This window comes from Salvelinus alpinus, chromosome 16, assembly GCF_045679555.1.
Source record: "Salvelinus alpinus chromosome 16, SLU_Salpinus.1, whole genome shotgun sequence".
Classification (NCBI taxonomy): Eukaryota; Metazoa; Chordata; class Actinopteri; order Salmoniformes; family Salmonidae; genus Salvelinus; species Salvelinus alpinus.
Genome location: NC_092101.1, coordinates 38,583,265 through 38,600,903, shown reverse-complemented (window position 1 = coordinate 38,600,903; position 17,639 = coordinate 38,583,265). Strand labels below are relative to the sequence as shown.

At 41.4% G+C, this 17,639-nt stretch overlaps 1 pseudogene; it reads left to right on the top strand.

The window, feature by feature from the left end:
* The first annotated feature begins 134 nt into the window (after nt 1-134).
* Nucleotides 135-15,806, top strand: LOC139540622 (cytochrome P450 2J5-like; annotated as a pseudogene).
* The last annotated feature ends 1,833 nt before the right edge of the window (nt 15,807-17,639 follow it).

Sequence of the window (17,639 nt, the reverse complement as noted above, 5' to 3'; positions counted from 1 at the left end):
TGAGAAACCAAGGCTTTTGAGTCTGCTGATAAGAATGCGGTGATTGACAGAGTCAAGCCTTGGCCAGGTTGATGAAGATGGCTGCACAGTACTGTCTTTTATCAATGGTGTTTATATCGTTTAGGACCTTGAGCATGGCTGGTGCACCCATGATCATCTCGGAAACCAGCATAGTGGAGAAGGTACGTGGGATTTGAAATGGTCGTGATCTGTTTGTTAACTTGGCTTTTGAAGATTTTACAAAGGCAGGATGGATCTAGGTCTATAACAGTTTGGGTCTAGAGTGTCTCCCCCTTTGAAGAGGGGGATGACCGCGGCAACTTTCCAATCTTTGGGTATCTCAGAAAATACGAGCGGTTGAACAGGCTAGTAATAGGGGTTGCAACAATTTTGGTGGATAATTTTAGAAAGGGAGGGCCCAGATTGTCTAGCCCAGCTGATTTGTAGGGATCCAGATTTTGCAGCTCTTTCAGAACATCAGCTGTCTGGATTTGGGTGAAGGAGAAGCGGGGTGAGGGCTTGGGCAAGTTGCTGCAGGGGGTGCTGAGCTGTTGGTAGGGGGTAGTCAGGTGGAAAGCATGGCCAGCCGTAGAAAATTGCTTATTGAAATTCTCAATTATAGTGGATTTATCGGTGGTGACAATGTTTCCTAGCCTCAGTGCAGTGGGCAGCTGGAAGGAGGTGCTCTTATTCTCCATCGACTTTAGTGTCCCAGAACATTTTGGATTTTGTGCTACAGGATGCAGATTTCTGTTTGAAAAAGCTAGCCTTTGCGTTCCTAACTGCCTGTGTATATTGGTTCCTAACTTCCCTGAAAAGTTGCATATCGCGGGGGCTATTCGATGCTAGTGCAGTACGCCACAGGATGATTTTGTTCTGGTCAAAGGCAGTCAGGTCTGGAGTGAACCAAGGGTTATATCTGTTCCTGATTCTACATTTTTTTGAATGGGGCATGCTTATTTAAGATGGTGAGGAAAGCATTTTTTAAAGAATAACCAGGCATTCTCTACTGACTGGAATGAGGTCAATATGCTTCCAGGATACACGGGCCAGGTCGATTTAAAAAGACCTGCTCGCTGAAGTGTTTTAGGGAGCGTTTGACAGTGATGACGGGTGGTCGTTTGACCGCAGACCCATTACGGACGCAGGCAATGAGGCAGTGATCGCTGAGATTCTGGTTAAAGACAGCAGAGGTGTATTTGGAGGGCAGGTTGGTTAGGATGATATCTATGAGGGTACCCGTGTTTACGGATTTGGGGTTGTACCTGGTGGGTTCATTGATAGTTTGTGTGAGATTGAGGGCATCAAGCTTAGATTGTAGGATGGCCGGGGTGTTAAGCTTGTCCCAGTTTAGGTCACCTAACAGCACGAGCTCTGAAGATAGATGGGGGGCAATCAATTCACATATGGTCTCCAGGGCACAGCTGGGGGCAGAAGGTGGTCTATAGCAAGCGGCAACGGTGAGAGACTTGTTTCTGGAAAGGTGCATTTTTTTTAAAGTAGAAGCTCAAATTGTTTGGGCACAGACCTGGATAGTAAGACAGAACTCTGCAGGCTATCTCTGCAGTAGATTGCAACACCGCACCCTTTGGCAGTTCTATCTTGTAGGAACATTTTATAGTTGGGGATGGAAATTTCAGGGTTTTTGGTGGCCTTCCTAAGCAAGGATTCAGACACGGCTAGGACATCCGGGTTTGCAGAGTGTGCTAAAGCAGTGAATAAAACAAACTGAGGGACGAGGCTTCTAATGTTAACATGCATGAAACCAAGGCTTTTACGGTTACAGAAGTCAACAAATGAAGTTACAGATCGAAGGGCCTGTTGTCCGGACCTCTGGCAGTCTATGGGGGTGCCACAGGGTTCAATTCTCGGGCCGACTCTTTTCTCTGTATACATCAATGATGTCGCTCTTGCTGCTGGTGATTCTCTGATCCACCTCTACACAGACGACACCATTCTCTATACATCTGGCCCTTTGGACACTGTGTTAACTAACCTCCAGACAAGCTTCAATGCCATACAACTCTCCTTCCGTGGCCTTCAACTGCTCTTAAATGCAAGTAAAACTAAATGCATGCTCTTCAACCGATCGCTGCCCGCACCTGCCCGCCAGCCCATTATCACTACTCTGGACGGTTCTGACTTTGAATATGTGGACAACTACAAATACCTAGGTGTCTGGTTACTGTAAACTCTCCTTCCAGACTCTCATTAACTTCTCTAGGATAGGGGGCAGCATTTCCACGTTTGGATGAAAAGCATACCCAAATTCAACTGCCAGCTACTCATCCCCAGAAGATAAGATATGCATATTGTTAGTATATTTGGATAGAAAACACTCTGAAGTTTCTAAAACTGTTTGAATCATGTCTGTGAGTATAACAGAACTTATTTAGCAGGCGAAACCCCGAGGACAAACCATTCAGATCTTTTTTTTTTAGGTCACTCTTTTCAATGAGGTTTCATTGGGAAACCAGATTTCTAAGGGACCTGCTTGCAGTTCCTACCGCTTCCACTGGATGTCAACAGTCTTGAGAAATTGGTTGAGGTTATTTCTTTGTGTAATGAAGAAGTACGGCCATCTTGAACGAGAGTCACTCGAGGTGTCCTGTTAGATAGAAGCGCGTGACCAGAAAGCTAGCTATAGTTGGTTTTAATCCTGTATTGAACACAGATCATCCCGTCTTCAATTCTATCGATTTATTAACGTTAAAAAATACCTAAAGTTGTATTGCAAAAGTAGTTTGACATTTTTTGGCAAAGTTTACAGGTAACCTTTGAGATATTTTGTAGTCATGTTTGAGCAAGTTGGAACCGGTGTTTTTCTGGATCAAACGCGCCAAATAAATGGACATTTTGGATATATATCGACGGAAATAATCGAACAAAAGGACCATTTGTGATGTTTATGGGACATATTGGAGTGCCAACAACAGAAGCCCGTCAAAGGTAAGGCATGAATTATATTTTTATTTCTGCGTTTTGTGTCGCGCCTGCAGGGTTGAAATATGCTTATCTCTCTTTGTTTACAAATGTGCCAACTCAGATAATAGCATCGTTTGCTTTCGCAGAAAAGCCTATTTGAATTATGACATGTTGGCTGGATTCACAACCAGTGTAGCTTTAACTTGGTATCTTTCATGTGTGATTTAATGAAAGTTTGAATTTTATAGTAATTTTTATAGTAATTAATTTGAATTTGGCGCTCTGCATTTTCTCTGGCATTTTTCCAAGTGAGACAGTAGCGTCCCGCCTCAACTCAGATTTTTGGATATAAATATGAACTTTACCGAACAAAACATAGATGTATTGTGTAACATGAAGTCCTATGAGTGTCATCTGATGAAGATCATCAAAGGTTAGTGATTAATTTGATCACTATTTCTGCTTTTTGTTACTCCTCTCTTTGGCTGGAAAAATGGCTGTGTTTTTCTGTGGCTATGTACTGACCTAACATAATCGTTTGGTGTGCTTTTGCCGTAAATCCTTTTTGAAATCAGACATGTTGGCTGGATTCACAACAAGTGTAGCTTTTAATTTGGTGTCTTTCATGTGTGATTTCATGAAAGTTTGGTTTTTATAGTAATATATTTGAATTTGGCACTCTGCATTTTTATTGGCTTTTGGCCAAGTGGGACGTTAGCGTCCCACATATCCTAGAGAAGTTAAGCATCTCCAATCCAAAATTAAATCTAGATTTGGCTTCCTATTTCGCAACAAAGCATCCTTCACTCATGCTGCCAAACCTACCCTCGTAAAACTGACTATCCTGCCGATCCTTGACTTCGGCGATGTCATTTACAAAATAGCCTCCAACACTCAGCAAATTGGATGCAGTCTATCACAGAGCCATCCGTTTTGTCACCAAAGCCCCATTACTACCCACCATTGCGACCTGTATGCTGTTGTTGGCTGGCCCTCGCTTTATATTCGTCGCCAAACCACTGGCTCCAGGTAATCTATAAATCTTTGCTAGGTAATGCCCCGCCTTATCTCAGCTCACTGGTCACCATAGCAGCATCCACCCGTAGCACGTGCTCCAGCAAGTATATTTCGCTGGTCATCCCCAAAGCCAATTCCTCGTTAGCTCGCCTTTCCTTCCAGTTCTCTGCTGCCAATGACTGGAACGAATTGCAAAAATCACTGAACCTGGAGACTTTTCTCCCTCACTAACTTTAAGCACCAGCTGTCAGAGCAGCTCACAGATCACTGTACCTGTACATAGCCCATCTGTAAATAGCCCATCCAACTACCCCATCCCCTCTTCTGCACAGCTATCACTCCAGTGTTTAATAGCTAAATTGTAATTATTTTGCCACTATGGCCTATTTATTGACCGACTAGAAAGGTCAGCTCGCAGAAGTGTTTTAGGGAATGTTTGACAGGGATGAGGGGTGGTCGTTTACACACTTAATACATAATACACACTTGGTCATGTTTGAAATAGTACACCCACATTAGCCCCCACCACACTGGCATGGCCCACGGAGGTCTGGCCTCCCCAGATAGCATATGAACACGTCATAAGTCATGAAGAAATGTTTAGAATTAAATTATATATGCTTTAAAATTGCAACATTTTCTCTCAGCCGTATGGCAAAATGTGTAGGAAATTTGTCCAGAGATTCTTGAAAGTCGGACAATCCTTGTCCGGCAGGGAAACTTTATTTATATGGTATTGAGAATTTTTACATTTAGGGGGATTTTATAAGGGAAAATATTTGGTTTTGGTATTTTCTAAATACTTTAAATGTTATTAATTTCCATGTCGGCTCTGCCTGGAAATGCCCTTGTCCGTAGCAAAGGATCCAAAAAAGTGTTTAAAATTCTACAAATTTTTCAGTTAATATCCATTATCTTATGTAGTTTCTTGCCATAGCCCTCTGACTTTAAAGAATATTTCTCTCAACTATGATTCCTTAAAGATGTGTATGGAGATTTGGTCTGTTAGATTTGTCAAAAATCCTAAATTAGGAATAAGCAGGGGCAGCTATTTACCATAAGGACTCCTTATTAATTTCTTCATTACATGTAGTGCAACAAGACCACTTGTAGTCTGAAGTTCTCTACTTTCGATAGATTTTAACAATATTAGAATCACCCGTGGTCACAACCATAAACTGTCAGCTCCATCTGCCTGATAGATTAAGATATATATTTGAACCAAAATTCATATTCTGGTACATTTAATTAGGTTTTAGAGTCTTAAAGCAACTGAGGAAAAGCAAATTTACTAAATAATTTTCCATATTTTAAAAATATTTCTTTAGAGGCAAAAATGTGTATTTGGTGTTTTATTAGGATCCCCATTAGCTGTTGCAAAAGCAGCAGCTACTCTTCCTGTGGTCCACACAACATGAAACAGAAACTCAAGGACAGAGTTTCTGAAACTCAAGGACAGAACTAGACGCATATACACAATCTAGGTCAAATAGCTGTTGTCAACTCGATTGATGGACTCAATATTGTTTTTTGTTTTGTCAATATTCTGAATAAGTATTGTAATCACTGTTCTGCAACATATGCTTAAAACATTGAAGTATTTTCTGTGCTAGACTTTAGGGATATTGTTTGCTTTATAAATGTTTTATGTTCAAAATCTAGAAAAACAACAAAATGCTAAATAAATTATCTCTGGAGCATTTAATAGGGCTATTAATCCAAAAGAAGTTTGGAGATTTGTATTACATATTTGAATAATTAAAATTAACCAATCAAGGCCCCTTTAAACACTTGTTGGACAATCATTGTAAAAATGAAAAGGCTTTTATGGTGTCTCATGGAGTTGACATAAATCCAGTTAGTAAAATAATTATTTGTTATATATTTGAAATGTTCATTTTAAGATAAATATTTGTGGGAATAAGTTGGACCGTGCGTGGGGCCATGAAACTACGCTATGCCACTGACCCACCAAATGATCCATTACTTATTAAAAGGGTTTAAGTCAAGTCAGTTTGACTTTCTGCAGTTTCCTAACTATTATAGACGAAGGACTTGTTTCTCAGACACAAGATTAAGCCTAGTCCTAGACTAAAAGGCAAACGTAATGGATAATGTCCATTGAAAGTGGTCTTTAGTCCAGGACTATGCTTAATTTGTGTGTGGGAAAACCGCCCCGAAAGAGTTTAATTATTATAAAAGGGAAAATTACCTCAAACTATATTTTGGAATTGTTTTTCATTAGTCCACTTAATACAGTGATTATTAAATGTTTTTGTATGTTAACAGTCACGTTTTCAAGATTTAGGATTTTCAAGAAGCGAAGTATCACTTACCACATCATGATGATGTAATTGACATTTTGCTTCTGGAAAAATCCTATGCCTTGAAAATGCGACTGCTGACATGCAAAACATTTTGGGACTAATGAAAAAAAAAAGTTTGAGTGGCGTATTCCTTTAACAGCTGGAAGCTGTCTATAGTGCTGAACACGCTCCACGTCACCAATGTGACTCTGGTCCGGAATGGAGCCATGTTTTCAGGGAAGGCCATCTATACCTGTTCTGAACTGGATCATCTACAGAGGAGGTCAGTGACATGATCACAAATGTGTCCTAAATGACACCCTTTTCCCTATATAGTGCACTACTTTTGACCAGAACCCAAATAGGGTGCCATTTGGGACGCAACCCATTTGGTCATTCACATTACATTTCCTGTAGCCTCTGCTTTCACAATATTATCCCCTTTTATCTTGAAGTGTACACTTGTTTACTACTTCACACAAATCGAAAAGCATTGGATTGGTAGAGGCATGGGCTACCAGTCATTTCCTTTCAAATCAGTGAGTGAAGGGAAGTGAGCAAGTGCACACTTTAGGGAGGAAGGAGAGATAATACAGTCATAGCCCAGGCTTCCTCATGAAGTGTGGTAACCTGAGGCTGTGGTCCAAACATTTAAAAGACACTCTCGTCCACTTAACCTCGCCTTATGCCCTTGGAGGAATCCTCATTGTCATCTTGGAGGGCGGTCCAAATGATTAGCCAAGCAAGGGAAGTTTGCAACGTAAGCCTCTCAGCCCTCGTTTTTAGTCAGCTTTGCGAATGTACAATTTATGTTCACTCCGGGGCCTGAAACTCCCCATTATTCAATTTGCGACAATTGTACATTCGCTAAGAAAAGTCTGTGAGAACTTAAAAACAACATCAATGGAGAAGTCAACCTACAAGTGTAAGTAAAAATGAATGCAAATAAGTTAGAAATTATGCTACTAATGCACATGACGGCACAAACACGACTCGCAAAAAGTAAATATGTTTTTGTTTGGTTATCTTTTGGAAATTGTAGAATTAAAACTTGTTCCTTCAGAAGTTCCAGCTAGGCATGCTAACGTTAGTTAGCTAATTAATTTGCTAGCTATCATACAGTAGGCGTATATTAATAATTATATATTTAATATAAGTAGACATGCAGTCAATTGACTAGCGCATATAAAGCAGCCACAAGCTACCGGTGGCTGAAAAAACAATAATTGCGGGATGGAGTGAATTTCCGGCCAAGGGTGGTCCATTTAAGTGTATACTCGTCAGGCGGCATCAGAAGTGTCCACTTGATTTAAGGGCTGAGGGGATAGGGTGTGTCTTAAGTGTTTGGACCGCAGCCTGAGACAGCATTTCATGAGGCTGGAATTCAATCAAACATGCACTGAAGAGACAGTATACCCCACTTTTGCTGTGCTAAAAGAAAGCATATTTGAGATACTACCAGAATTATTTCTGCAATATTTGTCACCAGGTGTAACTAAAAAGCACACATTTTCCTTTTCATTAATCAAAGATTATTGCAGTGCTGGAACAGCTGGTTTTGATTGGGTCTCTAGCACTCAAGTGCTAGGATGGATATAAAGCATTGACAAGTCACAAAGTCTGTATCACAAGTGCACTACTTTTGACCATAGCCCAATCGACCCTGGTCAAAAGTTGTGCACTACATAGTGAATAGTGTGCCAGCTGGACAGACCCTATATGATTTATTTTGCCACTCAGGGATTTTGATGTCTACAGGGGAAAGTTGGCGTCAACAGGAAGTGTGCCTTTCTCACTCTTAAGGCCTTCAGTCTGGGCAAGAAATCTCTGGATCATCGGGTCACAGAGGAGGCCCACTACCTTATACAGGTGCTACAGAAGGATGGCGGTAATTAGTTTGTTTGGCAGGACTGCCCCAAAGTCATCCTGATTGTGCCACATAGACATTTTCTATTGACTTATTGGAATCTTGTCAGTGGAATATTATATCTACTGTTGTGTGATGAAGGAAGCTGACCAACTGTAAAGTTTTCACTGTGATCTGTGGTGGTTGTTTATCATGAAGAGAATCCATTCGACCCACAACACGTGATCGTGAAGGCCGTGTCCAACATAATCTGCTTAGTGGTGTTCGGAGACTGCTATGAGTACAAAAACACAGTTTCCACAGCCTCCTGGACATCCGCAATTAAAATCTCTTCCTGACTGGATCTGCTCTCGGCCAGGTACGAGTACGGAGTACCCATAGAAATAAATAAATAATTTGAATGGTTGCAATTTGACTTGTTTGGAATTGATCTTTGACCAAAATGTCTGCCCTTCTAGAGTTATGAAGGTTTATGACATGGGCCACTTTGGTAATGTATCACTATGGGAGTACCTTACTCCTACTCTAAAAATGTGTAGAGACAATAGGTGAAAAATGACCATATTATTAGTAACAGGAACTTTTAACAGCTAATGAGATTCAAAATAAGATTTTAGCATCCGGTGTACCGTATTTAACGGATGTATTTTCAGGTAGTTTCTTTCAAAATATTTGGCATGATACAGTTCTTTAGATCTTTAATCTGTTCCCGTTTATGAAACATTTCCCGGGGCCTCACCAGAGGATCCAAAGGAATGTGTCAGAGCTGAAAGGCTTCATATCGGAGGTGGACAGGCAGCACTGGAAAACCCTGGACAGGGACAACCTCTGATACTTCATAGACTCTTACCTGATGGAGAGAGTAAGTGACCCATAGAAGATGAAGAGTAACTAAGTGACGAATAGGTCTCTCCAAACACTATCTTTTATATAATGCTTGTTTTTTCCTATAAGTGGTAAATCTGTGAATAGAAGGCTCTCGAGGTCATCCTTAAAGCTACAGTCTGGAATAAAAAATAAGAAAAACTAAAAATGAACAGGTATTTTTGTACATTTTGAATCCTGGCTGATTTAGCTGTTATCAAACATGGAAACCATAGAGACTACAGTTTTGATCAAGTCTCAATTGTCTGTCATAAATTCGATGTCATATCAGTCACTATTTCTTGATCTCTGTGGAGCAGCAGGACTCGAGTCCGGACTCAGCGTACTTTGAGGAGAACATGCTGTTGTCGGTGGCTGATCTCTTCCTGGCCGGGACTGACACCACCTTCACCACCATCAGATGGGGACTCATCAACATGATGGAGCACCCATACATTCAAGGTACGTGTGTGAGATTAAAAGTGCTGATATTAATGTAGGGAATAGGCAGCCATTTCAGACTCAGTCCTGCTGTCCTATTGCCTATCTGTGTTTATTTAAAAATCCCAGAGCAATGTCATTAGATTTTTCATGTGTTGGGGTTCGACTGCACCCCCTCAATGGACAACAGGGCATCCCTTCCCTACGTCTATGCCACAGTCCATGAGGTCCAGAGGGGCGGTAACGGCGTTCCACTAGGGGTGGTCCATGCCGCCAGCTCAGTGGCTTCCACCTGTCCAAGATGAAGTTTGATTTATTTGTTTAAAAAATAATGTGGAATCCCATAAGCTGATGCCTTACATTACAAATATTGATTGATGTTTACTGTCCTACAATAATTATTTTCACAGCTCACAAATACGCGCACCACATAGAAACACAGTCGAACACAAACCACAGTAGTCAATAGTATTATACAAATAATTATTGTAGGGTTGGCTTTTACTTACTTGCAGTAGTTAGTGCTGAATTCAGGCTATTTGATACCTGTGTCCTACTACCTTACTGTGAAAGTGTACCAACTTCGTCAACATGACTGATGGGAAAAAGACCACCGGAAGTACCCAGATACCTTTTAACCCTGCTAACTTTCTGGATGATAAGGGCCAGTTCTGCAAGCAAGATTCCTTCCTGGCCTTTTCTCTGGGTGAGTCCCTCTTCTCATTGGCCCAAATGATCTTTTTTGTTTGGAGAGAACAATATGTCCATATAGAGAATATTGTTGTATGTACAGTACAGTGAAGTCGGAAGTTTACATACACTTAGGTTTTTCAACTACTCCACAAATTTCTTGTTAACAAACTATAGTTTTGGCAAGTCGGTTAGGACATCTACTTTGCATGACACAAGTCATTTTCCCAACAATTGTTTACAGACAGATTATTTCACTTATAATTCACTGTATCACAATTCCAGTGGGTCAGAAGTTTACATACACTAAGTTGACTGTGCCTTTAAACAGCTTGGAAAATTCCAGAAAATTACGTCATGGCTTAATTAAGAAGCATCTGATAGGCTAATTAACATAATTTGAGTCAATTGGAGGTGTACTTGTGGATGTATTTCAAGGCCTACCTTCAAACTCAGTGCCTCTTTGCTTAACATCATGGGAAAATCAAAAGAAATCAGCCAAGACCTCAGGAAAATAAATGGTAGACCTCCAATTTGTCCTAATAAATCATTCACTCTACTATTATTGACATTTCACATTCTTAAATTAAAGTGGTGATCCTAACTGACCTAAAACAGGGAATTTTTACTAGGATTAAATGTCAGGAATTGTGAAACTGAGTTTAAATGTTTTTTGGTTAACACGGAACCCAAACCGGCTGCGCGCTTGCGCCATCGTGCATACATTTATTTTGTCCCCCTACACCAAATGCGATAATGACACGCAGGTTTAAATATCAAAACAAACTCTGAACCAATTACATTAATTTGGGAACAGGTGAAAAGCATTAAACATTTATGGCAATTTAGCTAGTTAGCTTGCACTTGCTAGCTAATTTGTCCTATTTAGCTAGCTTGCTGTTGCTAGCTAATTTGTCCTGGGATATAAACATTGAGTTGTGCATTTCAGGTAAAATAACAAGGTCCTCTACTCCGACAATTAATCCACACATAAAACGGTCAACCAAATCGTTTCTAGTCATCTCTCCTCCTTCCAGGCCTTTTCATCGTTTAACTTATATGGTGATTGGCATCTAAACTTTCTTAGTATTACCACGACAACCGGCAACAGTTCGTCTTACAATCACCCACGTGGGTATAATCAATGAGGAGATGGCACGTGGGTACCTGCTTCTATAAACCAATTAGAAGATGGGAGATGCAGGACCTGCTGCGCTATCTGTGTCAGAAATAGGAATGACTTCTATTTTAGCCCTTGGCAACGCAGACGCTCGTTGACGCTCGCGAGCAGTGTGGGTGCAATAATTGAATAACATAGATTTCTAAATTTAATTTGCAGCACACGCAACGCGAGTTGTGGTCAGCCTATAAGGTGTATGTAAACTTCTGACTTCAACTGTATGTGCTGTGCATTCGGAAAGTTTTCAGACCCCTTGACTTTTTCCACATTTTGTTACATTACAGCCTTATTCTCAAGAATGATCAATGGAAACCAGGATGCATCTGAGCTCAATTTCGAGTCTTATAGAAAAGGGTTTAAATACTTATTTAAATAATGTATTTCTTATTTTTAATAAATTAGTAAAAATGTCTAGACCTGTTTTTGCTTTGTCATTATGGGTTATTGTGTAGATTTCTGAGGATTTATTTATTTAAAACATTTTAGAGTAAAGCTGTAACGTAACAATGTGGAAAAGGGGTCTGAATACTTTCTGAATGCATTACACAGTGAATTGTGGATTTATTCAGACTGCTTGACTTTTTTCACATTTTGTTACGTTACAGCCTTATTCTAAAATGGATTACATAGTTTTCTTCCCCCTCAATCTACACACAATACCCCATAATGACAATGCGGAAACACGTATTTAGAAATGTTTGCAAATTTCTTATAAATCAAACACGTAATTTACGTAAGTATTCAGACCCTTTGCGATGAGACTAGAAATTGAGCTCCGGTGCATCCTGTTTCCAATGATCATCCTTGAGATGTTTCTACAACTTGAATGGAGTCCACCTGTGGTAAATTCAATTGATTGGACATGATTTGGAAAGGCACACACCTGTCTATATAAGGTCCCACAGTTGACAGTGCATGTCAGAGCAAAAACCAAGTCATGAGGTTGAAGGAATTGTCTGTAGAGCTCCGAGACAGGATTGTGTCGAGGCACAGATCTGGGGAAGGGTACCAAAAAATGTCTGCAGCATTGAAGGTCCCCAAGAACACCGTGGCCGCCGCCATTCTTAAATGGAAGAAGTTTGAATCCACCAAGACACTTCCTAGAGCTGGCCGACCGGCTAAATTGAGCAATCAAGGAAGAAGGGCCTTGGTCAGGGAGGTGACCAAGAACCTGATGGTCACTCTGACAGAGCTCCAGAGTTCCTCTCTGGAGATGGGAGAACCTTCCAGAATGACAACCATCTTTGCAGAACTCCACTGATCAGGCCTTTATGGTAGAGGGGCCAGACGGAAGCCACTCCTCAGTAAAAAGGCACATGACAGCCCGCTTGGCTGATTTTCTGGTCTGAGGAAACCAAGATTAAACTGTAATCACTACCAAAGGTGCTTCAACAATGTACTGAGTAAGGGTCTGAATACTTATGCAAATTTAATATTTCAGTTTTTTTTGCAGAATTTTCTAACAACCTGTTCTTTCTTTGTCACTTTGTGGTATTGTGTGTAGGTTGATGAGGGGGGAAAAAACACATTTATCAATATTAGAATAAGACTAACGTGAGAAAGTCAAGGGGTCTGAATAACTTTCCAAATGCACTGTATGTGTTTGCATCAAGGTATGTGCTTGTGTGTTGAAACTGTTTGTCTGTGATCTTTGAGTGTTTATTGTGGTTAGTTCCACCTGAGGAACACACATCCTAGTTCCACCTGAGGAACACACATCCTAGTTCCACCTGAGGAACACACATCCTAGTTCCACCTGAGGAACACACATCCTAGTTCCACCTGAGGAACACACATCCTAGTTCCACCTGAGGAACACACATCCTAGTTCCACCTGAGGAACACACATCCTAGTTCCACCTGAGGAACACACATCCTAGTTCCACCTGAGGAACACACATCCTAGTTCCACCTGAGGAACACACATCCTAGTTCCACCTGAGGAACACACATCCTAGTTCCACCTGAGGAAGACTTCTGTGAAGTCGGAATATTGTTTGTAATCATATTGCAGGAATGAAAAGCACCAGGGAGCAGCAGTATTCTGTGTGGGCATCTCATTTCTTTACCTAGTTCCTAATCTCTACAGCATTTTGCCTTGCTCCCTCCAGGGTTGGGGTCAGTCGGAATATTGTTTGTAATCATATTGCAGGAATGAAAAGCACCAGGGAGCAGCAGTATTCTGTGTGGGCATCTCATTTCTTTACCTAGTTCCTAATCTCTACAGCATTTTGCCTTGCTCCCTCCAGGGTTGGGGTCATTTCAAGAAGTAAACTGAAATTATATAATTTTTTTTCTCTGAGTAGCATTGAGTATTTTTTTGAATTTCAGTTTACTTCCTAAATTGACTGAATTGAAAAGGACCCCAACCCTGATTTGACTGGCTCCCTCTCCTCTGAAGGCCCGTGGGTGTGTCTGGGGGAGTAGCTGGCCAGCCTGTGTTTATCCTGGCCCCCCCACACTTCTCCCCCGGACACGGAGGGTATTCTTCAACCTGATCCACAAACCCAAACCCTTCACCATGCTCTGTCACAGCCGAGGCACCAAACACTGAGACCAGGGCCGTATGTATCACGCATCTGTATCAAAACCCAACCTGAGTTTATTAAGCACATAGGCCAAGATTGTCTACCAATGAGTGAATAATATGATGAAACTAAGGGTCTTCTTTAGTCTTAACACCAAATGCTAGCTAATGAAAATGCTAGGGCAGCAGGGTGAATAATGGAATTAAACTTTGCTCATCTCAACATGCTGTGTGAACGACTTTAATTATCAAGGGATTTTTTATAACTAATAGGATGTTGAAGTGAAGAGGAAATTCAACAACTCTTGAAGGACAGTGTATATGAGCCGAAATGTGCTGGTTTGAACAATAAAGACACATTTCTATCAACTTCCACCGTCTTCCAAGAGTTGCAGAATGTTATCTTCAGTTCAGTTTGCTCCTTAATTAATGCCCCTTGGTTGGAGAGCAAGGTAGTGACGGTGTTCCTTGCCCTTTGACAAATGATGTTGACAGAGTTAAATAGCCATCTTGGGTAACTGCTACAGCTTGCCCTGTGGTGGAGTTAAAAAAGAGTAGACTAGAGGGAGAGGAGCTAAAGGTGAATCGGTATGGAGACTGCCGTATAGCACCGTGAGCACTTTTTACATGGTCAAAAACAGGGACCCAACCCAGGAACCTATCAGCCACCAGCCCTCCAAGATCCCCCCCACAGTTTCCGAGAGCTGCCCCTCAATCATCAGAGACCCCCCCCCCCCCCATAAAACAAGACATCAAGGACAACTGAATACGTTTGAGTGCATGTATGGCACTATTTACATGTGAATGAGTGTGTGTATGCATGCGTACCAACACCTGCACGGCATCAGCCTCAGGCAAACCGGCATTAAATGTAACAACGTTGCCCCTGTGTCATTCAAAGTTTTTGGTTTATTTTGACTTTATTGTACTGTATGTTACTTTCCCACACAGCCTGTAAGATGACTAGAGTGTTAGAGGTAGTGGGTGTGTTATTGTACAGTGCTGTTGAATGGATGTGACCTTAACATGATAGAATAGACCTTGCCTGTTCAGTTTGAGGCAAAAAAAAAGCACGGTCCATGTTTTTCAGAATGTTTTATTTAAATGTTTAGAAAAGCTACATACTTTACCATATAATAATTAGTTATCACTCTATCAAAAATAAAGTAATTACCTAAGAAAAATAGAATCAAATTGACGCTGTACAACAATGATTGGTTTATGTACTGTTCTAGGTTTACTTGTCTATAATCTGTCAATTATGAATAAAATTGGGTACAAAGTATCTATGTTCAAACATGTACACTTTAAAGTGAAATCTTGTTTGCCATGCTGTATCATAAATATAAAATAATTGAATGAATTGTATTGCCACAGTCTAAAAATGTAAAAAATCATCAATCTGTAATTCACAGGTGTGTGCTTTCATGGTAAGAATGTGTTGATTGTGTGTATCCCGTCTTGTAAGACACGCCATTGTCTTGTATGTAGACTTCCCTAATGCTTTTCCCTGATATCGTTATGGGCTGTGTACATTTGAGGTTCTACCATTGTCTTGGCTTTGATTGGAATCTTGAAATCAGTCTCTTTGCGGACGGCCTGGTCCCTGCTTGGCATAGGTCGAGAAGGCTAGCGACAACCAACACGACCAGCATCGGTCCCACCTCCACAATGGTTTAGTGCTGGGAGCACCAGTGTCTGTACCCCGATCCCCTGAAGCCTCACCACATCGGGGAGGGAGGCCAAGAGGTACCTGGTGGAGGGGTAGGGCTTAAGTACCTCCGGGTGCAGGAGGAGAGAACAGGCCTGACTCATACGGGACAGGGGTACTCCCTCTGGGTGCTGGTTCATCAGGTCATGCAGGCTGCTCTTCAGTCTGGTCAGGTAACTGTTCTGGGCAGTAGTAGGGGCTGCTGGTCTAGCAGAAGTCCTTACTTTTTAAGAAAAAGAAAAAATAATCATCTGATGAGGTTGCACTCAGGTGCTATCCTCTCATTGTTGAAATATAACCAAATTAGGGATAGTTAAAAATGTACTGGGGGGTGGGTCTGATCCAATCACGACTCCCCTTGTACTGAAAGTCACTTGCAGAATCTCTCCCTCAGAATTAATGCAATGTTTACAACCACAAACGAGTAATGACCCTGTGTTCATTAACGTGGATATCGACTTCGCCACTTCCGCATGCTTTTGTTGCACAGTCGATGCTAACATGCTGACTAGGCCGGGTGCGCGTGTGGGCCATAGCGCGCATGTTGATTTTCTCCACCCACAACAGACATGATCAGGACATGCAGGTTGAAATATCAAAACAAACTCTGAACCAACTATTAATTTGGGGACAGGTTTAAAAGCAAACATTTATGACAATTTATCAAATCAAATCAAATTTTATTAGTCACATACACATGGTTAGCAGATGTTAATGCGAGTGTAGCGAAATGCTTGTGCTTCTAGTTCCGACAATGCAGTAATAACCAACAAGTAATCTAACCTAACAATTCCACAACTACTACCTTATACACACACACAAGTGTAAAGGGATAAAGAATATGTACATAAAGATATATGAATGAGTGGTGGTACAGAACGGCATGGCAAGATGCAGTAGATGGTATAGAGTACGGTATATACATATGAGATGAGTACTGTAGGGTATGTAAACATAAAGTGGCATAGTTTAAAGTGGCTAGTGGTACATGTATTACATAAAGATGGCAAGATGCAGTAGATGATATAGAGTACAGTATATACATATGAGATGGGTAATGTAGGGTATGTAACATTATATTAAGTGGCATTGTTTAAAGTGGCTAGTGGTACATTTTTACATAATTTCCATCAATTCCCATTTTTAAAGTGGCTGGAGTTGAGTCAGTATGTTGGCAGCGGCCGCTAAATGTTAGTGGTGGCTGTTTAACAGTCTGATGGCCTTGAGATAGAAGCTGTTTTTCAGTCTCTCGGTCCCTGCTTTGATGCACCTGTACTGACCTCACTTCTGGATGAAAGCGGGGTGAACAGGCAGTGATTTGGGTGGTTGTTGTCCTTGATGATCAATATGGCCTTCCTGTGACATCGGGTGGTGTAGGTGTCCTGGAGGGCAGGTAGTTTGCCCCCGGTGATGCGTTCTGCAGACCTCACTACCCTCTGGAGAGCCTTACGGTTGTGGGCGGAGCAGTTGCCGTACCAGGCGGTGATACAGCCCGACAGGATGCTCTCGATTGTGCATCTGTAGAAGTTTGTGAGTGCTTTTGGTGACAAGCCGAATTTCTTCAGCCTCCTGAGGTTGAAGAGGCGCTGCTGCGCCTTCTTCACAACGCTGTCTGTGTGGGTGGACCAATTCAGTTTGTCCGTGATGTGTACACCGAGGAACTTAAAACTTTCCACCTTCTCCACTACTGACCCGTCAATGTGGATAGGGGGGTGCTCCCTATTTAGCTAGCTAGCTTGCTGTTGCTAGCTAATGTCCTGGGATATAAACATTGGGTTGTTATTTTATCTGAATTGCACAAGGTCCTCTGACAATTAATCCACAGATAAAAGTGTAAACCGAGTTTGTTTCTAGTAATCTCTCCTCCTTCAGGCTTCTTCTTTAGAATTTATATGGTGGTTGGTAACCAACTTTAAGGTGCATTACCACCAACTGGACTGGAGTGTGCACCTCAGTTCATCTTTCAATCACCCACGTGGGTATATGCTCCAATGAGGAGATGGGAGAGGCGGGACTTGCAGCGCATCAAGCATCACAAATAGAACCAAGTTCTATTTTAGCACCTGGTTACGCTAGCAGTGTGGATGCAATGATTGAATAACATATATGTG